Below are 15268 nucleotides of genomic sequence, written 5' to 3'. Positions count from 1 at the left end.
CCACAGTCAGCTCCCAGTCTTGTTTTTGCTAACTGTATAGAGCTTCTCCATCTTTGGCTGCAAAGAATATAATCAATCTGATTTCGGTGTTGACCATTTGGTGATGTCCATGTGTAGAGTCTTCTTTTGTGTTGTTGGAAGACGGTGTTTTCTATGACCAGTGTGTTCTCTTGGCAAAACTCTGTTAGCCTTTGGCCTGCTTCATTCCATATTCCAAGGCCAAATTCACCTGTTACCCCAGGTGTTTCTTGACTCCTTACTTTTGCATTCCAGCCCCTATAATGAAAAAAAACATCTTTTTTGGGTGTTAGTTCGAAAAGGTCTTGTAGGTCTTCATAGAACTGTTCAACTTCAGCTTCTTCAGCATTACTAGTTGAGGAATAGGCTTGGATTACCGTGATATTGAATGATTTGCCTTGGAAATGAACAGACATCATTCTGTCTTTCTTGAGATTGCATCCAAGTACTGCATTTCGGACTCTTTTTTTGACCATGATGACTACTCCATTTCTTCTAAGGATTTCCTGCCCACAGTAGTAGATATAATGGTCATCTGAGTTAAATTCACCCACTCCAGTCTATTTTAGTTCACTGATTCCTAGAATGTCGACGCTCACTCTTGCCATCTCCTGTTTGACCACTTCCAATTTGACAAACAAAACGGCTGTCTGGGGAGTCCTAACAAATAGCTGTGAAAAGAAGAGAAGCAAAAAGCAAAGGACGACAGGAAAGATATAAGCATCTGAATGCAGAGTTCCAAAGAATAGCAAGAAGGGATAAGAAAGCCTTCCTCAGTGATCAATGCAAAGAAATAGAAGAAAACAACATAATAGGAAAGACTAGAGCTGGACATCTTGGAGTGTGAGGTCAAGTGGGCCTTTGAGAGCATCACTACGAACAAAGCTAGTGGTGGTGATGGAATTCCAGTTGAGCTATTTCAAATCCTGAAACATGATGCTGTGAAAGTGCTCCACTCAATATGCCAGCAAATTTGGAAAACTCAGCAGTGGCCACAGGACTGGAAAAGGTCAGTTTTCATTCCAATCCCAAATAAAGGAAATGCCAAAGAATGCTCAAACTACCACACAGTTGCACTCATCTCACATGCTAGTAAAGACATGCTCAAAATTCTCCAAGTCAGGCTTCAGCAAAACGTGAACCAAGAACTTCCAGATGTTCAAGTTGGTTTTAGAAAAGGCAGAGGAACCAGAGATCAAATTGCCAACATCCACTGTATCATCAAAAAAGCAAGAGAGTTCCAGAAAAACATCTGTTTCTGCTTTATTGACTACTCCAAAGCCTTTGTCTGTGTGGATCACAATAAACTGAGGAAAATTCTGAAAGAGATGGGAATATCAGACCACCTGACCTGCCTCTTGAGAAACCTATATGCAGGTCAGGAAGCAACAGTTAGAACTGGACGTGGAACAACAGACTGGTTCCAAATAGGGAAAGGAATATGTCAAGGCTGTATACTATCACCCTGCTTATTTAACTTATATGCAGAGTACATCATGAGGAACGCTGGGCTGGAAGAAGCACCAGCTGGAATCAAGATTGTCGGGAGAAATATCAATAACCTCAGAAATGCAGATGATACCACCTTTATGGCAGAAAGTGAAGAGGAACTCAAAAGCCTCTTGATGAAAGTGAAAGAGGAGAGTGAAAAGGTTGGCTTAAAGTTTAACATCCAGAAAACTAAGATCATGGGATCTGGTCCCATCACTTCATGGGAAATAGATGGGGAAACAGTGGAAACCGTGTCAGACTTTATTTTTTTGGCTCCAAAGTCACTGCGGATGCTGATTGCAGCCATGAAATTAAAAGACGCTTACTCCTTGGAAAGAAAGTTATGACCAGCCTAGATAGCATATTAAAAAGCAGACATATTACTTTGCCAACCAATGACTGTCTAATCAAGGCCATGGTTTTTCCGGTAGTCATGTATGGATGTGAGATTTGGACTATAAAGAAAGTTGAGTGTTGAAGAATTGATGCTTTTGTACTGTGGTGTTGGAGAAGACTCCTGAGAGTCCCTTGTACTGCAAGGAGATCCAACCAGTCCATTCTAAAGGAGATCAATCCTGGGTATTCATTGGAAGGGCTGATGCTAAAGCTGAAACTCCAATACTTTGGCCACCTCATGCGAAGAGTTGACTCATTGGAAAAGACTTTGATGCTGGGAGGTTTTGCAGGTAGGAGGAAAAGTGGACAACAGGATGAGATGGCTGGATGGCATCACTGACGTGATGGACATGAGTTTGAGTGAACTCCAGGAGTTGGTGATGGACAAGGAGGCCTGGCGTGCTGTGATTCATGGGGTTGCAAAGAGACACAACTGAGAGACTGAACTGCACTTTGTGGCTCAGCAATAATGAATTACCTGCCATTGCAGGAGCTGCAGGTCAATCCTTGTTTTGGTAAGTTCTCCTAGAGAGAAAGATGGCTTTCCACTCCAGTATTCTTACCTTGGAAATCCCATGGACAGAGGAGCCTGGCAGACTATAGTCCATGATTTGCTAAGAGTCAGACAGGACTGAATGACCGATGGACAACAATAACTATTCAGACCACGTATCTGAGCATTAAGTGTAAATTTTTAAAAAACACATTTTACCAAGACTCCACACTCCAAAAGGACAAGTTTCAGATAAAGAATATCTGTCTTTAGACAATGGTATATGAGAAGTTGTGCTGTTGACCAATGGGAAAACAACAACAACAAAAATATAAAAAACAGAGAAACAAGGAATCATGAGATAGCGCATGTGTTATCCTGCCCAGTTGCTTCAGTCATGTCCAACTCTTTGCAACCTCTTGAACTGTAGCCCACCAGGCTCTTCTGTCCATGGAATTCTCCAGGCAAGAATGCTGGAGTAGCTTGCCATTTCCTGCTCCAAGGGATCTTCCTGACCCAGGAACAGAACCCAAAACTCTTGTGTCTCCAAATTGGCAGGAGGATTCTTTATCACTAGTACCACCTGGGAAGAATATTAAATGCCAAATAGATAAATGACTTCCTACTAATAAATGACTATGAAAACTATACTTCAATTCATCAAAGCCAGTGTATTTTGATTTCTATAATGATTATGGAAAGTACTACCTTGGATTTTGGAAAATATTACAGGGTAAGATATTTCCTGGTTTGCTACATGCTGATAGTCTTTTTTTCCTTTCCTTTTCCCCAAAAAATGCTGAATTATTCTCTAAAAGTTTATAGAATAGGAGTATTTAACTCAATGTCAATACATGTTTTATGTGAGTTTAACAGAAGTAAATAGTCTCAATCTTGAGATGGAAAAATACAAACAAGAGAGTGACTATGTGATTTTCCCATGTTCACTAACAGAAATTCTTGATGAGTAATACTATATCTTTTTTCACAAATGATGACAAAACAATTCCTGAGAAGGTTTGATTATATATTCTAGAAAAAACTGTCATATTTTAGCTGATAAAAATATGCATAGAAATCCTTCAGAATGCATGCTAATTTTTGCCCTTGTATGAGACCTGCAGCTGGTTTTCATAAGAACTGTAATAAGAAAGGTTTGGGAATAGTTCTGCTGCCAATAGTGGAACTAAAATGAGATTCATCTTTTCCTGCTCAACTATCCAGGCATTTCATCCCAGTATAGCTGATGTTAAAGTAGACAAAGGGATAACCAGGACAGGGGAAAAAGAAAACATAATATCCATTGACTCTATGAAATGCCAGTATCACAAGGTATAGTATGAGACCTTCAAAAGCAATCTTTCTTAGTTATAGCAAAGCTTGCTCTGTACCTAAGAGGATGAGTTACACACATTTTCATAGTTTCATCTAGCCCTATAACATAATAATGTGACAATATATGTAATTGCATGCATGTAATGTGACAAGATCAGACAAATTTGTTATAGATAAAAAGGCATAGATTAATAGGTAATAGAAGCTTATAAATTCTCAGGGACAATTGTTAAAGTCATAAAAATAAAATGGAGAAATAATAATATAATTCTGTCAATAAATTGTACTCCTTACCAAGGTAACACAGATGACCATTCAGATAGGTCAAAACAAAGGGTTATTCTTTTTAACTAAAATATGTTATTCTCTGAATTAATAGAATTATTAGCTCCCATTCCACTGTATTGTTGCTAAAACTGGAATAGATTTGTTTTCATGACATTTGAGGTTAGGATTAAAGAAACAGAAGACAAAAAAAAAAATAAGTATTTAAAAATTAAGCTTATCCCTGACCAAAGTTTTTGTGATGATGGGATAAAATCCAAGATCATTTTCACCACAACTGCCTTCATCTGTGTCAAAGTCCCCTCCACTATAACTTTCTTTTTTTTTTTAATTGAAAATGAATACTGACATTATAGAATCACTACTAATATTGGGACATATGACTGAAGTGAAAAATTCCTGTTTTTGAGGGTGCAAAAACAATGTTCTTGAAGGTCTGAAATAAATGATTTGCTGAGACTGTGTGTACATGGGCACAATAGTCTTTTCAGCAGCAGACAGAAAAGCGTGCCAGGCTTATAAATCTGAGGAAACAAAAGGGAAAAACAACTCAGAAAAAACAACCCCACCAAATCAAACAATGAACAACCTCTCTCTTACTTGGAACAGAAATGTAATAGGGATGAAAATAATATTACATGCAAAATGTGCATAAAAACCTGCTTCTAGGTTAGGGAATTGCACTCCACTACAGAGACATTATTTTGCCAAAAAAGGTCCATCTAGTCAAGGCTATGGTTTTTCCAGTGGTCATGTATGGATGTGAGAGTTGGACAGTGAAGAAAGTTGATCACCGAAGAATTGATGCTTTTGAACTGTGGTGTTGGAGAAGACTCTTGAGAGTCCCTTATACTGCAAGGAGATCCAACCAGTCCATTCTAAAGGAGATCAATCCTGGGTGTTCATTGGAAGGACTGATGCTAAAGCTGAAACTCCAATACTTTGGCCACCTCATGCGACAAGTTGACTCACTGGAAAAGACTCTTATGCTGGGAAGGATTGGGGGCGGGAGGAGAAGAGGATGACAGAGAATGAGATGGCTGGATGGCATCACCGATTCTGTGGACATGAGTTTGAGTGAACTCCGGGAGTTGGTGATGGACATGGAGGCCTTGTGTGCTGTGATTCATGGGGTCGCGGAGAGTCAGACACAACTGAGCTACTGAACTGAACTGAACAGATATTCTTTTGTCCATTCATTTTACTATTGTAAAAATTGAAGTGATTCAAGACTTAACACTTTCAAAGTCTCCAAATAGCCAAGATTGAATTGTGTGAGTATTAAAAGCACAGCTATTCTAAATGAATAAAAACACCAACATAGGAAATAATGTCTTAGTGCTCTCCAGCCAAAGATAACCAACAATCGACCTATAGCTGAACAAGTTCCAGTGAGGCAGATCACATACCATGGGGTACCATGAAGTGTCAGTAAGAGGGTTTCTGAGTGGGCTTACCACAGGATTTGTGCTTTTGTTAGATGATGACTTGTGGTGGGGGGCAGGGGGGTGGGGCAGGGATCTTTGAAGAAGAAGCAGTTCACTTTGGAGTGAATGATGTCAAGAAGCAGGGGTAATTCTATGATTGCATATCTAATTAATTTTGACTAAGAGGAAGGATAAAAGTGAAAGTGGAGAGTGAAAAAGTTGGTTTAAAACTCAACATTCAAAAAACTAAGATCATGGCCTATGTTCCCATCACTTTATGGCAAATAAATGGGGAAACAGTGGAAACAGTGGCAGACTTTATTTTGGGGGGCTCCAAAATCACTACAGATGATGACTTCAGCCATGAAATTAAAAGATACTTGCTCCTTGGAAGAAAAGTTATGACCAATCTAGACAGCATATTAAGAAACAGAGACATTACTTCACCAACAAAGGTCTGTCTAGTCAAAGCTATGGTTTTTCCAGTAGTCATCTATGTGGATGTGAAAGTTGGACTATAAAGAAGGCTAAGTCCTGAAGATCTGATGTTTTTGAACTGTGGTGTTGGAGAAGACTCTTGAGAGTCCCTTGGACTGCAAGAAGATCCAAACAGTCCATCCTAAAGGATATCAGTCCTGCATATTCATTAGAAGGACTGATGCTGAAGCTGAACTTCAATACTTTAGTCACCTGATGCAAAAGGCCAACTCATTGGAAAAGACCCTGATGCTGGGAAACATTGAAGGCAAAAGGAGTAGAGGGCAGCAGAGGGTGAGATGGTTGGATGGCATCATTGACTCAATGGACATGAATTTGAGCAAACTTCAGGAGATAGTGAAGGACAGGGAAACTTGGCATGCTGCAGTGCATGGGGTTGCAAACAGTCAAACACAACTTAGCACCTGAACAATAACCACAACAAAAGTATTGGCTGGGCTCTCATGATACAAGGAAGTGGAGAGTACTGTGTGTAGGAGAGGGTGGGAAGTGCTTAAATAAAATCACAGAGTGGTCTCTTTTTGTACGTCATTTCATTAATGTTTTAGAGTGGCCTTGGTTGCTGTTTTGGTGTTCTGGATCATTTACAGGATTGAAAACATCTCGATCTAGCAGCTTTAAGTGCCAGACTAGTTCCTTGGTGTAAAGGGAGCTTTCACATTCTCAGGTGTAATATTTAGTTAACCATAAGGTAATAGATAAAAGTAGTCTGAAAAGCACACACACACATATTGAGTGAATCATTAAATGTACTTTAGAAATAATTTTATAGAGCCCTTACATAGTATATGCTTTAGGCCAGGAACTTTCTAAATATTATTTCATTAAGTCTCCATAAAATAGGTAATACTATACTCTCAATTCTAAATATCAGGAAACTGAAGCACAGAGAGATTAAACAGTTTGCCCAAAGATGCACACCTAGTAGGTAGCAAAGCTGAAATTTAAACCTGGGAAGCTGGCTTCAAAGTTTAAACTCATTACTACCATGCTGTGCTACATTTAAAAGCTAATTCCACTTTTCTAGACTGTGATTTTTCACATTTTACATGTAGATTATGAGGAAAATTTTGAACGTACCACCAACTTACTGAAAATTTGTTTTCCTTTACCTATGACCACTCCCACTTCCTGCTCATCATTGATGTTCTAAACCTTAACAGACTTGGAGGTGACTTGAAGAAATGAGAGCACAGACTACTCTGGGTTAAACTGTTCTACCAACTATTACTCAACCCAGAAGACAAATGAATAGGGACAGGCCAAGCAGAGGACAGAAAGGAAACTGAGCTAAGGGAGATCAGCCTGACAGAACCCCATTAGAACAAAAGTTTACATTACTAATTACTTCTACTTTTCAATTTTTCCTCGTTTTGTTTTAAGATTTCAATACAGCTATTCAGCCTTCAGTTCAGTTCAGTCACTCATTTGTGTCCGAATCTTTGCGACCCCATGGACTGCAGCATTCCAGGCCTCCCTGTCCATCACAAACTACCAGAGTTTACTCAAACTCATCTCCATTGAGTCAGTGGTGTGATCCAACCATCTCATCCTCTGTCAATCCTTCTCTCACCTTCAATCTTTCCCAGCATCAGGGTTTTTTCAAATGAGTCAGTTCTTTGTATCATGTGGCCAAGTATTGGAGTTTCAGCTTCAGCATCAGTCCTTCCAATGAATATTCAGGACTGATTTCCTTTAGGATGGACTGGTTGGATCTCCTTGCAGTTCAACTGACTATCAGGAGTCTTCTAAAACACCACAGTTAGAAAGCATCAATTCTTCGGGGCTCAGCTTTCTTTATGTCCAACTCTCACATCTATACATGACCACTGGAAAAACCATAGCCTTGACTAGACGGACCTTGGTTGGCAAAGTAATGTTTCTGCTTTTAAATATACTGCTTAGGTAGGTCATAACATTCTTCAAGGAGTAAGTGTCTTTTAATTTCATGGCTGCAGTCAGCATCTGCTGTGATTTTGGAGTTCCCCAAAATAAAGTCTGCCACTGTTTTCACTGTTTCTCCATCTATTTGTCATCAAGTGATGGGACCGGATGCCATGATCTTTGTTTTCTGAATGTTGAGCTTTAAGCCAACTTTTTCACTCTCTTCTTTCACTTTCATCAAGAGACTCTTTAGTTTTTCTTCACTTTCTACCATAAAGGTGGTGCCATCTGCATATCTGAGGCTATTGATATTTCTCCTGGCAATCTTGATTCCAGCTTGTGTTTCATCCAGCCCAGTGTTTCTTATGATGTACTCTGCATATAAGTTAAATAAGCAGGGTGACAATATACAACCTTGACGTACTCCTTTTCCTATTTGGAACCAGTCTGTTGTTCCATGTCTTGTTCTAACTGTTGCTTTCTGACCTGCATACAGGTTTCTCAAGAGGCAGCTCAGGTGGTCTGGTATTCCCATCTCTTTCAGAATTTTCCACAGTTTATTGTGATCCACACAGTCAAAGGCTTTGGCAGAGTCGATAAAGCAGAAATAGATGTTTTTCTGGAACTCTCTTGCTTTTCCCATGATTCAGTGGATGTTAGCAATTTGATCTCTGGTTCATTTGCCTTTTCTAAAAACAGCTTGAATATCTGGAAGTTCATGATTCACGTATTGCTGAAGCCTGGCTTGGAGAATTTTGAGTATTACTTTGCTAGTGTATGAGAAGAGTGCAATTGTGTGGTAGTTTTAGCATTTTTGGCATTGCTTTTCTTTGGGACTGGAATGAAAACTGACCTTTTCCAGTCCTGTGGCCACTGCTGAGTTTTCCAAATCTGCTGGCATTTTGAGTGCAGCACTTTCACAGCATCATCTTTCAGGATTTGAAATAGCTCAACTGGAATTCCATCACCTCCACTAGCTTTGTTCACAGGGATGCTTCCTGAGGCCCACTTGACTAAACATTCCAGGATGTCTGGCCCTAGGTGAGTGATTACACCATCATGATTATCTGGGTTGTAAGGATCTTTTTTGTACAGTTCTGTGTATTCTTGCCACCTCTTCTTAATATCTTCTGCTTCTGTAGGGTCCATACCATTTCTGTCCTTTATTGAGCCCATCTTGGCATGAAATGTTCTCTTGGTATCTCTAATGTTCTTGAAGAGATCTCTAGTCTTTCCCATTCTATTGTTTTCTTCTATTTCTTTGCACTGATCACTGAGGAAGGCTTTCTTATCTTTCCTTGCTATTCTTTGGAACTCTGCATTCTGATGCTTATATCTTTCCTTTTCTCCTTTGCTTTTCACTTCTCTTCTTTTCACAGCTATTTGTAAGGCCTCCTCAGACAGCCATTTTACTTTTTTGCATTTCTATTTCTTGGGGATGGTTTTGATCCCTGTCGCCTGTACAATGTCACAAACCTCTGCCCCTGGTTCAACAGACACTCTATCTATCAGATCTTGTCCCTTAAATCTATTTCTCACTTCCACTGTATAATCATAAGGGATTTGATTTAGGTCATACCTGAATGGTTTAGTGGTTTTCCCCACTTTCTTCAATTTAAGTCTGGATTTGGCAATAAGGATTTCATGATCTGAGCCACAGTCAGCTTCCGGTCTTGTTTTTGCTAACTGTATAGAGCTTCTCCATCTTTGGCTGCAAATAATATAAGCAATCTGATTTCAGTGTTCACCAACTGATGATACCCATGTATAGAGTCTTCTCTTGTGTTGTTGAATGAGGTGTTTGAAATTACCAGTGCATTCTCTTGGCAGAACTCTGTTAGCCTTTGCCCTGCTTCATTCTGTACCCCAAGGCCAAATTCACCTGTTGCTCCAGGTGTTTCTTGACTTCCTACTTTTGCATTCCAGTCCCCTATAATGAAAAGCATATCTTTTCTGGGTGATACTTCTAGCAGGTCTTGTATGTCTTCTGAGAACCGTTCAACCTCAGCTTCTTCAGTTTTACTGGTCAGGGTATAGACTTGGATTACCATGATATTGAATGGCTTGCCTTGGAAACGAACAGAGATCATTCTGTTATTTTTGAGACTGCATCCAAATACTGCTTTTCGAACTCTTTTATTGACTATGATGGCTACTCCATTTCTTCTAAGGGATTCCTGCCCACAGTAGTAGATATAATGGTCATCTGAGTTAAATTGACCCATTCCACTCCATTTTAGTTTGCTGATTCCTAAAATGTCAACATTGACTCTTGCCATCTCCTGTTTGATCACTTCCAATTTGCCTTGATTCATGGACCTAACATGCCAGGTTCCTATGCAATATTGCTCTTTACAGCATCAGACCTTTTTCTGTCACCAGTCACATCCACAACTGGGCATTCTTTTTGCTTTGGCTCCATCTCTTCATTCTTTCTGGAATTATTTCTCCACTGATCTCCAGTAGCATATTGGGCACCGAGCAACTTGGGGAATTCATCTGTCAGTGTCCTATCATTTTGCCTTTTCATACTCTTCATGGGGTTTTCAAGGTAGGAATGCTGAAGTGGTTTGCCATTCCCTTCTCCAGTGGACCACATTTTGTCAGAACTCTCCATCATGACCCATTCATTTTGGGCAGCCCTACACAATATGGCTCATAGTTTCACTCAGTTAGACAAGGCTGTGGTCCATGTGATTAGATTGGTTAGTTTTCTGTGATTTTGGTTTTCAGTCTGTCTGCCCTCTGATGGAGAAGGATAAGAGGCTTATGGAAGCTTCCTGATGGGATAGACTCACTGAGGGTGATAATGGGTCTTGTTCTGATGGGTGGGGCCATGCTCAGTAAATCTTTAATACAATTTTCTATTGAAGGGTGGAGCTGTGTTATCTCCCTGCTATTTACCTAGGGCCAAACTATGGTAGAGGTGATGAAGATAATGGTGACCTCATTCAAAAGATTCCATGCATATACTGCTACAGTCTGTGCCCCCAACCCTGGAGCAGGTTACCATGGACCCATGTCTTCAATGGAGACTCCTGGACACCCACAGGCAATTCTCCTGTGGGGTCACTGTTCCTTTCTCTTGGGTCCTGTTGCACAAGGTTCTGTTGTGCCCTCCAAGAGTTCTATTCTGCCTACACCAATCATAATTAGAAAGTCATCTAATGATTATAAGACAGTCATCTGGTTACTATTAGATAGTCATCATCATTCTGTGCTTCCAAACCTCTTTGTGGCTGTCAGTGTTATTTATTTATCTGGTTTGAAATAAAAATAAAACTAAGGCCTGGGTCATGAGCCTGTGCTCCTACTACAACTGCTGCTTCTATAGAGCCTATCTATCCACTCTGTCCTATATATGACAATGTTCTTACTTATTTATTAGCAATTACAGATACGCAGATGACACCACCCTTATGGCAGAAAGTGAAGAACTAAAGAGCCTCTTGATGAAAGTGAAAGAGGACAGTGAAAAATTTGGCTTAACACTCAACGTTCTGAAAACCAAGATCATGGTATCCAGTCCCATCACTTCATGGCAAATAGATGGAAGATGGAAACAGTGGAAGGAGTGGCAGACTTTATTTTGGGGGGCTCCAAAATCACTGCAGATGGTGACTGCAGCCATGAAATTAAAAGATGCTTACTCCTTGGAAGGAAAGTTATGACCAACCTATACAGAATATTAAAAAGCAAAGACATTACTTTACCAAAAAAGGTCTGTTTAGTCAAACCTATGGTTTTTCCAGTAGTCACCTAGGGATTTGCAAGTTGGACCACAAAGAAAGCTGAGCACTGAAGAATTGATGCTTTTGAACTGTGGTGTTGGAGAAGATTCCCGATAGTCAGTTGAACTGCAAGGAGATCCAACCAGTCCATCCTAAAGGAAATCAGTCCTGAATATTCATTGGAAGGACTGATGCTGAAACTGAAACTCCAATAGTTGGCCACCTGATGAGAAGAACCAACTCATTTGAAAAGACCCTGATGCTGGGAAAGGTTGAAGGCGAGAGGAGAAGGGGATGACAGAGGATGAGATGGTTGGATGGCATCACTGACACAATAGACACAAGTTTGAGTAGGCTCCGGGTATTGGTGATGGACAGGGAAGCCTGGCATGCTGCAGTCCATGGGGTCACAGAGAGTCAGACATGACTGTGCGAACAAACTGAACTGAACTTAATGATCTACAAAGCTTGTCCATAATGGTAATCCAATATAGATTCCCTTAAATAAAATTTCAGATTACTCATTTAGTGAGACCCATGCATGCCTTTTACAGGAACACATAAATTATTTCAGGTTGTGATACAACACTTACAAACTGTCTGCACCAGCTCTTGACTTTGTGTCCCTCTCAGTTCTAATCATTGAGGCCTTTCATTGGGAAGCTCAGTTCACCACAGTTCCTGTGACCATGGAATAAGGCACATTAATATAGTATGTCAAGGCTGTATATTGTCACCCTGCTTATTTAACTTATATGCAGAGTACATCATGAGAAATGGTGGACTGGAAGAAGCACAAGCTGGAATCAAGATTGCCGGGAGAAATATCAATAACCTCAGATATGCAGATGACACCACCCTTATGGCAGAAAGTGAAGAGGAACTAAAGAGCCTCTTGATGAGAGTGAAAAGGTTGGCTTGAAGCTTAACATTCAGAAAGCTAAGATCATGGCATCTGGTCCCATCACTTCATGGGAAATAGATGGGGAAACAGTGGAAACAGCATTTGTCATCATCACCAATGAGACACAATAAGAATTTCTGAGAAAGTCATTGAAAGCTGGTAGTCTCGAACAGGGCTTCCCAGGTGGTGCAAGTGGTCAAGAACCTGCCTGTCAATGCAGAAGATGCAAGAGACACGAGTTCAATTACTGGTTTGGGAAGCTCCATTGAAGGAGGGCATGGCAACCCACTCCAGTACTCTTGCCTGGAGAATCTCCATGGACAGAGGAGCCTGGAGGGCTACAGTCCATAGGGTCATAAAGAGTTGGACATGACTGAAGTGCCTTACCATGGCCATAGTCTCTAACAGCATGATGGATAATGCAGTGTTGTGAGTAAAGACCAATGCTGAAGCTGAAGCTCCAATATTTGGCCACCAGATGCAAAGAACTGGCTCATTGGAAAAGACCCTGTTGCTGAGAAAGATTGAAGGCAGGAGGAAAAGGGGACGACTGAAGATGAGATGGTTGGATAGCATCACTGACTTGACGGACATGAGTTTGAGCAAACTCTGGGAGTTTGTAATGGACAGGCAAGGCTGGTGTCCATGAGGTCGCAAAGAGACGGACATGGCTGAGTAATTGAACTGAACTGCAGTAAAGATGAAATAGGCATTAAACAAATAGAGTTAGAAAAATCAGATGCAAGAGGAATATATATGGTTTAAATACAAGTAGGTTCTATAAAGCCATGGAATCTTTAGTAATCATACTGCTGCTACTTTTTTCTCACAATATGAGATAAGAAATTAGCCAGGAATGTCACATTTGACAATAAAGAGCCCAGGGGGGCCTCTTAATCTGAGCAAGAGGGGATGGTACCTGGACCCTGTAGAGATTCTTTCCATGCACTTATTGGACAATAAACCAACTCGGAAGTAACTATGCTCAACTTATGATTCTAAATTTTCACTGATAAATTATTATATCTCACATAGGCCCATGGATTCAATAACACACTTTTTCTCATTCAACTTTTTTTTAATGGGTCTCAAATTCTGTGACAGATTTTTGGTCAAATTGTTTTCATTAAAAAGTACTGATTTTAAAAACTAACAACTTAAACTGCCACACACAAAACATATGGTCCACAAAACATTCTCCTTTCCCTCTGAAGGTTTTACGATGCATTGCGATCATTAACTAGTCTTTTAAAATGAAACTTAAATGGCCAATTGAGACAAACAGTTCTGAGACCATTCTTCCACCACTGGTTAAGACTGGGGTGGAAGGTATTGGGGATAATATTCATTTAACTTTCTTAACTTTCCGGGCAGACTTGGTGACCTTGCCAGCTCCAGCTGCCTTCTTGTACACTGCCTTGATGACATACACAGTGACTGTCTGTCTTATGTCACACACAGCAATACACCCCAGGGGAGGATAGCCAGAGAACCTCTCAACACACATGGACTTGCCAAGAACCATATCAACAATGGCAACCTCACCAGATTTCAAGAATTTAGGGCCATCTTTCAGCTTTTTGTCAGAACGATGATCAGTCTTCTCCTTCAGCTCAGCAAACTTGCAAGCAATGTGAGCAGTGTGACAGTCCAGCACAGGTGCATATCCAGCACTGATTTGGCCTGGATGATTCAAAATAACTACCTGAGCTGTGAAGCCAGCTGCTTCCATTGGTGGGTCATTTTTGGTGTCAGCAACCACATTGCCACAACGAACATCTTTGACAGATACGTTCTTAAAATTGAAGCCCAGACTGTCCCCAGGAAGGGCTTCATTCAGTGCTTCATGGTGCGTTTCTACAGACTTCACTTCAGTTGATACATTGACTGAAGCAAAGATGACCAGCATGCCAGGTTTGAGAACACCAATCTCCACTCGACCCACAGGGACAGTACCAATACTACCAATTTTATAGACATCCTGGAGTGGCAAACACAAGGGTTTGTCAGTGGGTGAGTTGGTGGCAGAATGCAACCCAGAACTTCAAGCAGGATGATTCCACTGGCATTGCTGTTCTTACGGGTGACTTTCCATCCCTTGAACTTGGCTCCAGCATGTTGTCACCATTCCAGCCAGAAATTGGCACAAATGCTACTGTATTGGGGTTGTAGCCAATTTTCTTAATGTAGGTGCTGACTTCCTTAACAATGTCCTCTTATCTCTTCTGGCTGTAGAGTAGTTCAGTGGAATCCATTTTGTTAACTCCAACAATTAGCTGTTTTACACTCAGAGTGTAAGCCAGAAGGGCATGCTCACAGGTCTGCCTGTTCTTGGAGATACCGACTTCAAATGCACCAATACCAGCAGCAACAATCAGAACAGCACAGTCAGCCTGGAATGTGCCTGTAATCATGTTTTTAATGAAATCTCTGTCCTGGGGCATCAGTGATAGTAACATAGTACTTGCTGTCCTCAAATTTCCACAGGGAGATATCAATGGTGATACCATGCTCACGTTCAGTTTTGTTTGTCCAAGACCCAGGCATACTTGAAGGAGCCCTTTCCCATCTCGGCAGCCTCCTTCTCAAACTATTGAATTGTTCTCTTGTCGATCCCGCCACATTTGTTGATCAGATAGCTATTCGTGGTAGACTTCCCTGAATCTACATGCCCAATGACAACGATGTTTTTGTGGGTTTTCCTTTCCCATTTTTGTTGAGGTTCAACAGTGGTTTTCATGACACCTGTGTTCTGGCAACAAACGCATTGCCAAAAAGTGTGCCAATAACACACTTTTAGTCACAT

General features: G+C 40.6%; 1 pseudogene; it reads right to left on the bottom strand.

Moving 5' to 3' along the window:
- Positions 1 to 13807: 13807 nt before the first annotated feature.
- On the bottom strand, positions 13808 to 14386 carry LOC129551304 (elongation factor 1-alpha 1 pseudogene; annotated as a pseudogene).
- Between the last annotated feature and the right edge of the window lie 882 nt (positions 14387 to 15268).

This window comes from Moschus berezovskii, chromosome 1 (assembly GCF_049115385.1).
Source record: "Moschus berezovskii isolate FMDL1 chromosome 1, NW_MosBer_1.0, whole genome shotgun sequence".
NCBI classification, from domain to species: domain Eukaryota; kingdom Metazoa; phylum Chordata; class Mammalia; order Artiodactyla; family Moschidae; genus Moschus; species Moschus berezovskii.
This window is presented reverse-complemented; position numbering and strand designations above follow the sequence as displayed.